Raw genomic sequence first — 9,928 nt, 5'->3', positions numbered from 1 at the left:
TTGAGTTCAATATAAAGCAGTGGTTTTTTCAAGTGCAGTTGCAACTTAATTGGTAGATGATAATAAAAAGTAACTGATAACAATAACCTTTTTTCATGGCTAATGTGGTTTTGGATTTGACACACTGCATTCTGTTCATTTCTTCATATAAGGAGAGATGGAAAAGAAAAACTATAATCACCAAATTTTATACTATACATTACGCAGGTAGTTTTCAACTTACAATATTTTACCTTGTGACCAATAGTTACAACAGCACTAAAAAAAAGTGACTTATGACCATATTTCACACTTATGACCGTTTCAGCATCCCCATGGTCACACGTTTAATACTTAACAATTTATATTTATGATAGCTGCAATGTCCCACAATTATGGGATCACCTTTTGTGACCTTCTGACAAGCAAAGTCAATGGGCATTCTATTCGTTTAACGATCGCGTTACTGACTTAACAAATGCAATGATTCACTTAACAACTCTGGCAAGAAAAGTCGTAAAATGGGACAAACTTACTTAAATATTTTACTTAGCAACATTGTGATCGTAACTTGAGGACTACCTCAAGTACATTATATGAAGATTGTTTTCCTCTAAAACTATGTTCTGTCCACCAGAGATTACAACTGTGGTCACTACATTAAAAAAATAATTTTCTTTCCTATTCTATGAAGAATCTTTACTACATTCACAGCGACTTGATTTCCTGCTATTAACCACTAAAAAAACATTGCCTAGAGAGGAATTTTCTAATGAAATGAGTCTGATTAATGTACGTATTTGGCTTCAAATTTACTCTCTCGTTTAGCTTTTCATTAGTAGTTCACATTTTATCTTACCTGCCATTTAGATGCCAAAATCCAAATTAGAAATGCAAATGTTTAAAGGTACATTCCAGAGTACTTCACTTCTGTAGAAATTTGGGGTCAATTCCACTGCAGGGCATGTTATTTTTTTGATACACTGTGCTTTTTCCTTCTTCCGCCTTCCAATGGTATATAGCCATAATGGCAAACCGGTGGCAAGCAGAGCCCTCTCTGTGGACATGTGAGCCAGCTCAGCTCCACTGTACATGCGTGTGTGCCTCCTGCCAACTAGCTAGTTTTCGGGTATCTGCCACACATGTGGGGAGGGCGGTGCACATCTCCAGGCTCCATAGGTTTTTCTTTAGCCTCCGGGAGGGTGAAAATGGCCTCCCTCAGGCTATTTAATGATATTAAATAGAAATGTATTGAATAAAACTATTTTGTGGGAAGCAAAGATTTGGGTTCGGCTTTTTTTTTTTGTATATACAGTGGTACCTCATGATACGAACCCCTTGTGATACAAACACTTCAAGATACGAACCCGGGGTTCAGAAAATTTTTGCCTCTTCTTACAAACTTTTTTCGCCTTATGAACCCACCGCAGATCGCAAAATGGCGCTCTGCTGGCCGCCGCCGCCCGGCTGTCACCTTTTAAAACAGCCGGGGGGCTTCTCGGCGTTCTCCCGAACCCGAACCCAAACCTGAACTTTTTGGGTTCAGGTTCGGGAGGCCGCCGAGAAGCGCCGCCGCCCGCCTGTCACCTTCTTAAACAGCCGGGGGGCTTCTCGGCGTTCTCCCTGGAGGCCGCCGAGAAGCACCGCCGCCCGCCTGTCACCTTCTTAAACAGCAGAGGGGCTTTTCGGCGTTCTCCCGAACCCAAACCCGGAAGTTCGGGTTCAGGTTCCGGAGGCCGCCGAGAAGTGCCTGGCTGTTTCAGAAGGTTACAGCCGGGCGGCGGCGCTCGGCGGAGTGCCATTTTTGTGATCGGCGGCAGCATTTTCGGCCGATCTGGAGGCTGGAAAGGAGGTGGGGAATCCCAATAGGGAATTCCATGGGCGGAGCTTTGATGTCACGAAGATGTCCTTCCCGGAGGCCACACCGAGAAGCCCCCCGACTGTTTTAAAAGGTGGCAGCCAGGCGGCGGCGCCCAGCGGAGCACCATTTTGGGATTTTTTTCCCCCTTGCACGCATTAATCGCTTTTACATTGTTTCCAATGGGAAACATTGTTTCGTGTTATGAACTTTTTGCCTTATGAACCTCCTTCCGGAACCAATTAGGTTTGTAAGATGAAGTATTACTGTATATTCCTCTTTCACCATGATCTGACAAAAATTTTCCTTAACAGAATACAGTATCTACATTAGTTCTTATATTCTGAGATATATTGTGTGTTGCATGATAAATGATAAATTTGTTGCCCTTGACATCAATTTAGATTTGTTTCTTTTCACTGATAAGCAGAACTGTTTACATATACACTATATGTATTTTTAAATACTATTAGTATCCTTGTAGGGGGTAACGTGGAAAATCTTTTTCAGGAAAGAAATTTGTACAATTGTAGAATTATAACTTCTATATATACTGGCACTACACTAAATTTCCATTAACTCCATATCTTTCGTCTGCAACATTATCAATTTCGTAGCATACTGTGATATTATTAAATCTGAATTATAAAGAAAGTTAAAGAAAATTATTAAAAAAGTTCTACAGAATGAACATTACTCCTATTTCGATGTACACAGAACCATCTTCTAGTTTGGGTGCATATTTATCCTCAGGTGTTAATTCCACATGACCCAGTAGTACTTACTAAGTAAACATCCCTGGATAATTCCTTGAGAATACTAGTGAACTTAATGGAGCATTTTTTGTTTGAGCATTCAGTTATAAGATAACATACTTTATCCCTGATTTCTTCTTAAACAACATTCCTCAATTTCCTCTTCATTTAAGATGTGTTAGATTTTAACTCCCATTATTATCCATCCCAAAGATCATGCTGGTAGAGAATTTACAGAAAATGAAGTCCAAAACATCTAAAGTATCAACTGAGGACGACTGTCCTATATAGCATAGAGAACTAGTCTATTCCAGTTTTCCCTGTGCCATATAGAAATACAGGTCTGTAACTCAAGTATGTCAAGATCTGACCTGGTTATGTAAGTTATTATTGATTCCCTAATCTATTAAACCTCAGTTTAATTACACATAGACTATGCTAGTGCAAAAAAGTTTCCAGTTGCTAGGAGACATGCTAGGGAGAAAGAAAAATGGATTTTCTCAGGTTGAAAATATAAATACTATATTTGACCAGTAGATGGCAGAAGAGGCATAATCTTTCTTAATCCCAAAGCCTCGGGAATACAATGACATTGGGTGTTACAGCTTGAAAGGAAGTCCTTTTTAATAAATTTCTAATGGTTTTTTTCCTTCCCTTCCCTCTTTCCTAAAATGTTAAATGAACACCCAAATTTTTAAATGTATAACAACCACATTCACTTTGAGCCCATTTCTAGAAATGCTTTGGTTTTATTTTTATGTTTATTTAATCTATAAAGCTCTAAGTGAAACATTCTAATAAAGGAATCACACACACATGTGAATTATTTCATTGATACATAGCACAATTTTTTTCAATTTTGTCTACTGGTATATTATTGCGTGTGTATCTCACTTTTCATGTAGGAGCTCCAGAAGGTAAGTTTGAGGATTTCATCCCATGTTAGTTTCATAATAACCCTATGAAGTGGTTGGGCTGTAAGATAATAAGTCTGTAAACTCTTTAGTTAAATTGAACCAGAAGCTGGATTTCCTAGTCTTGTTGGTGTGTTGTGTAAACATGATTATGTAAAGATTGGAAATAATTAGTGGGGAATGGCTAACCTCGGTGTTCTGTCGGGCTCTCTGGTAGAATCCTCTCAAAAATTCACAGGTACAAATTTCAGACACACACACATTTGAAAATTCAAAACAATGTTCTTTATAATGAAAATTCACTTAAATTAAGCCCTCTTTTGGTATAGCAAAGAGCACTGGTCTCCAAACAAATTGGTAATTTGTACAAGTCCCTTATCAGTTCTGTGATACTTAGCCTGCAGCTGTGAGGCAATTCACAGTCCTTCTTCTTTCACAAAGTGAAACACACTTTGCTCTGGTTTAGTTTCAAAGCGGGGGAAAATCAGCACACACAAGGTCAAAGTCAGTAAAGCAGTCATGAAACACAATGATCAGATAATCCTCCACAATGGCCAAACCCACAGACTGCTATTTATAGCAGCCTCACTAATTACCACAGCCCCACCCAATCACAGGTGGCCTCATTTTCTTTGATAATAATCTCTCAGTTGTTGTTGCCTATGCATCGCTCTCCTCATGCGTGGCTGTATCATTAACTCTTGTTCTGAATCCAAGGAGGAGCTAGATAATTGATCTCCTTCTGAGCTGTCTGCCACACTCTCCTCCTCCCTGTCACTCATGTCTTCTTGGTCAGAGGAGCCTTCATCATCAGATTCCACCGGGGGGGGGGGACAGGCCTGCAGCATGTGGATGTCTCCCCCACATCCACAGTCCTTGGGGCAGGAGCTGGGCCAGAGCTAACCACAACACTCAGTACCTTAAACTTGGCACCAAGAGCTTAAATTGGCTTTCACTCTAACAAAACTCTTCAATGAGAGGAAAAACGAAGGTGCAGAATAAAATGTAATATAAAGTTGTGGACTAAGGTCAGCATTGCAGCTCCTGATCTGAGAGAAATAAGCTAACCAAAGCAGTGGGTTCACAGTTTTTAAAAATGTGGTTCTACAAATGTTTCATAGAGCACATTTATTTATGACTAAACGTGCACAAAGTTGTACCCTTATGCCTCAAAACATTGTTGTGTTAAATGAATTAAGTATTTAAACTTTTCCCTGCCCATTAAAGGGTTTTTTTTCAAGTTGTACAGATTCATTCTCCAAATGTTGAATGTAGGGACAATTAAATTATTATGGCTCCCATTTGATGACTGCCAAAAATGCAACACAGCCTTTGCAATCTACTTACTATGTAGATCAAACATTCTGGTGATAAGGTTCCCTGGAGTCTACTGAACCCTGTGTGACATCTTGTCAGCTAAATAAAAAGTTATGAGTAACTGTTAAGAGACTTTCCATTTTAAAGGCCTAATGATGAATAGATTTTGAGTCAACAGCTGCACTAACAGCTGTAAGTACTGGTAGGAGGCTGTCTTGGCATAAATATGTAAGTTATCTCTAAAACTAAGAAACGAAGAAAACACTGTAATATATAGTAATATGGGACATACATTTTGTGCTTTCCTACCAGAACATTTGATGTGCATTCATCAAAACATTATTCAAGAATATTAAATGTCTCTACACTACATGTAAACTAAGACTTTGATATCATAGAGACAGCCAAAAATGAAATTTTATGTGTGATAAAGAATTATTTGTAGCTATCTAAAAGATGTTAATCAGATAAACCTCTTCTAGCAAAAAAAGCTCTTCTTTTTTCTTTCAATCATTTGGATATTTTCTGACACAATTCCAGCAAGGCTAATTAGATTCAGAGTAGATATAGATTACATTAAAGGCTCTTCTCAAATTTGCTGGGAAGAAAAAACATGCAAATGTGTGCCCCATTTTTGGAATTATAAATTCCAGCTGTCATGGTTACATTTTTATACTATTTTTGCATGCCTATTGGCCTCTAGATCAGTAGAGTACATTTCATATTATGACATAAAATGTAATATAATGTTAATATATCATATATAGACGATACTAAGCTGGGAAAACCTGCTTTAAAGACTAGATGTAAAAAATTCTTGTTTGTGAAATTTAATAAAAGCTTTTGTAAAGTTAAGCTTGATTCCAGGTGCACAAGTCCAGTTAGATCCTTGCCAACAATAAGGAACAATTTTTCTACTGCCTATTTTTTTTAAAATATCCATAAATCATATATGAGAAGTAAAAATAGAAATATTATATTCTACACTAGATATTTGTCCAGATCAGTTCCCCTCTATTTATTTTAAAATAACGTTTCTCAATTTTGGCAAGTTTAAGATATATGGACTTCAACACCAGGAATTCTCCACTTCACACATCTTAAAGTTACCAAGTTTGGGAAACATTACTTTAAAGTAAGACAAGATACAAAATACAATTAACAGTGTATTGACAATAACACCTTAAGAGTTCCTTGTATCCATTTGCTTCCATTTAGTGGTTGTTTGGATTTCTGCAGTTCACTGCTGGTAGATGGTAAGCGATTTCTGAGACTGTGTGTAGATAATTAGGCTGCAACCTCAAATCTTGTGACAGCTGAACCTTAGGTTGAAGAAACTCCAGCAAGAATGAACTTGCTTGAAGTAGAGACACAATTTATTTGATGCAGCAAACTATTATCATTCCAAGTCAGCTGGATATGAAGTTGCATCATTAAAATCATTTCCTACCTCACCCATGGGCTGCAAACTCTTCACGGCTAGATGATATACAATTAAAGAATGTATTGCCTGCAGCACGGCCACACCTTGGTTCAGTCAACTAAAGATTAGTATGTCAACTTGGCCCCTTGCACGTATTTTGAAATTTAGTAGCCTTGCAAAATTACATGCACAGACACACACATTTATATTTGTATAGACATTTACTCAGAAATAAGTCACAACCAGCTAGGATTTTAAACAAAATGAACAAATACTGTACATTGTTCATCATGTAAATCAGAAATTACACTTCTTTGTTCACAGCAGGGAATATATTGGACAGGTTAGATTGCCTTGCATACTCGATATGCCTATAATATGAAAAGTTTGATTAACTTTCAATTAACCAGTGGAGTGGCTTACCTCTGGAACTTATGGGTGCTCCAATACTGGAGGTTTTTAAGAACAGATTGGGCAATCATTGGTCTGAAATTGTATATAGAGTTTCCTGCTTGAATAGGAGTAATCTAGAAAACCACGAGAGTCCCTTCCAATTCTGTTCTTCTATGTGAAATAGAATCTTTGCATACCATGAGAATACATTTCTATTAGTGCCATAACTGAGTGGGTTATTATTTTGTATCCTACTTTTCTCTATATCTACTCTAGTCAGTGAAAGGCTTCAAAAAAATTTACTATCATGCTGTGGGCGTGGCTTATTTTGTGGTTGTGGCTTGCCAGCTATGTGACCAGGTGGGAGTGGCTTGATGATCATGTGACCAGGGTGACTTAAAGGTAATGTGACTGGTTAAAGGTAGCCAACTTGACATCACTCACATCAGGGGTTAGGGCTAGGGTGCCTGGCCTCTCCTCAAAGAGATACAATTTCCCTATCTATTTACTATTATTGAACATCCAAAATGTACTGTTTAATTCTATGTATATATGCCATATGTGTACATACATATTACACACAGGCACACAAAAATATACATTATCTACTATAGAAACAGTATGTGAATGTACACACATACACACGCACGCACAGCTCTTCTAAAATTATACACATTCAATCATTTATTACGATAGGAAAAACACCCAGAGCCCAGAAGGGAGAAAAAAGAGGGGGGGGAAACAATTTTTTTTCTACCGGTTCTGCATATCTGACCAAACTTTTTCTACTGCTTCCGCGTACCTGACCGTACCAGTAGGAGCCAATCACTGACTCTAGTTGTTTATATCAATCTATAAATATGAGCCACTCCTCAGAAATACCAGAAAGGCTAGGAAACCATTTTATGGAGGCATCCCTGCATGTATTTATTTTTCCTCACCCACGTTATTTTTTCCCCCTTGTTACACTATTATTTATGTGAAGTAAGATGGTGGCGTTTTGTTTGCTAATTGTAACCTTTCTGAACACCATCAGTTGATAAGATATCTTCTGCCAAACACCCCATTGGTGTGAATGGAGTATAGTTTTGACATCTGACTACACCTGCAGAGGTCAGGCTTGCTATCTGTTATTTGATTACCTTCTTAAACCCAATGAATAAAGCTGATTGCTGGGTTAAGGAATGCTGCCTAGTAAGGCTCTCCCATTTTACAGCTCCCCTAGCCTGACAACGTTGTGTCGAGAACTTGTTTTGCAGACACATTTAGCACTTTTTTAATAGGGCACCAAATCTACCGTCAAAACAACTCCATCCAGGTCATCAGAACTGCCAGGTAAAGCAGGATAACATAATTTCTTTGCCGTCCAAAGACAGGCTACAAGAATGGTGGAAGGTCTTAAGCATAAAACGTATCAGGAAAGACTTAATGAACTCAATCTGTATACTGTAGTCTGGAGGACAGAAGGAAAAGGGGGAACATGATCAAAACATTTAAATATGTTAAAGGGTTAAATAAGGTTCAGGGGGAAAGTGTTTTTAATAGGAAAGTGAACACAAGAACAAGGGGGCACAATCTGAAGTTAGTTGGGGGAAAGATCAAAAGCAACATGAGAAAATATTATTTTACTGAAAGAGTAGTAGATCCTTGGAACAAACTTCCAGTAGACGTGGTTGGTAAATCCATAGTAACTGAATTTAAACATGCCTGGGATAAAGATATATCCATCCTAAGATAAAATACAGAAAATAGTATAAGGGCAGACTAGATGGACTATGAGGTCTTTTTCTGCTGTCAGTCTTCTACGTTTCTATGTTTCCACACCTCCCAAATCAGCTACTTGGTGGGCTGGTTTTGAGCGTGGAGTTAGCACTCCCAAAACACATTAGATTGTTGATTTGAATACAGTACTGGGACATGGATAGCAGGAGAGCCCAATTTGAAAAAGCAATTTCTTCTCGCTCCCCAAATTGGTCACCACCTTACAAAAAGAAAAAAGTTAAACTTTTGGAAAAAGTACAAAGAGCGATTAAGATGATTAAACGCCTGGAGGCTTAAACGTATGAAGAACGAATTGGGTTTGGCTAATCCAGAGAAAAAATAGACTGGGGGGAGTGTTATAATAGTATTCCAGTATTTGAGAGGCTGTCACAAAGACGATTTATTTTCCAAAGCACTAGAGGGCAGGAGAAGAAACAATGAATGGAAACTAAAGAGAAGAGCAACCAGGAATGAAGGAGAAACTTCCTAATTAATCAGAAGAACAGCTTGCCATTAAAAGTTGTGGGTACTCCATCACAGGAAGTTTTTAAGAAGAGACTGTACAGTCTTGCCTGAAATGGTATAGGACCATGATGGTGAACCTATGGTACGTGTGCCACAGGGGGCACGCAGAACCATATGGGAGGACTTTTCCACGTTTCAGCTCGCCAGCTGATTTTCGGCCTTGAGAAAGGCTGTTTCGTCCTCCAGATGCTTCAGAGAAGCTTCCCTGAAGTCCCGGAGGCAAAAAATATCCCCCAACAGACAAACCAGAAGTTGGAAAAACACACTTCCAATTTGCCCATAGGGGCTTGTTTTTTAAACTACCAACAGTGGTGGACCTGCGTGGTACTGAGTGCCACATTGGTAGGAACCCACTGATGCAATTTTCTGCAATTTTTTTCAGCGTCTCCTGGGAAGGATCTTCTCAGCTGTGCTTCGGATAAAGACATTAAGATGAGGGCAGGCTGGTAGGTTTCTTCTAACATGGAAATGCTGGGAAAAAAGAGCTGAAAATTGCATCAGTGGGTTCCTACCAGTGTGGCACTCTGGACCACACCGGTATGAACTCACCACTTCCTACCAGGTGTCAGAAAGGCCTGTGCGCATGTGCTGGGGGCAATATGTGTTTGTGTGCACATGCTTGTGTGCACACGTGTATGCATGCTAGCACACACACACACGCCCCTTTTGGCACGCAAACCAAAAAAAGGTTCGCCATCCCTGTATAGGATCTCCTGCTTGAGCAAGGGGTTGGACTAAAAGACCTTCAAGGTCCCTTTCAGTTCAATTCTGATTGATGGATTGAAATCAGAAGAGTTATGGAGGGTATTCCTGAGGCCTGGAGGGAAGAGGACTATGCCTTCATCAGCCTAAAATAGCTGGTAGGTGATAATAAGATAATTAACAGTAAGATAGTTTGATGTAGTAGTTAAATGCATCAGGCTAGACACTGGGAGACCATGAATCCTAGTCCTGCCTTGAGCATGAAGCCAGCTGGGTGAACTTGGGTCACACACTCTCTTTC

Source organism: Erythrolamprus reginae, chromosome 2, assembly GCF_031021105.1.
Source record: "Erythrolamprus reginae isolate rEryReg1 chromosome 2, rEryReg1.hap1, whole genome shotgun sequence".
NCBI classification, from domain to species: domain Eukaryota; kingdom Metazoa; phylum Chordata; class Lepidosauria; order Squamata; family Dipsadidae; genus Erythrolamprus; species Erythrolamprus reginae.
Note: the sequence above shows the minus strand (reverse complement) of the source record.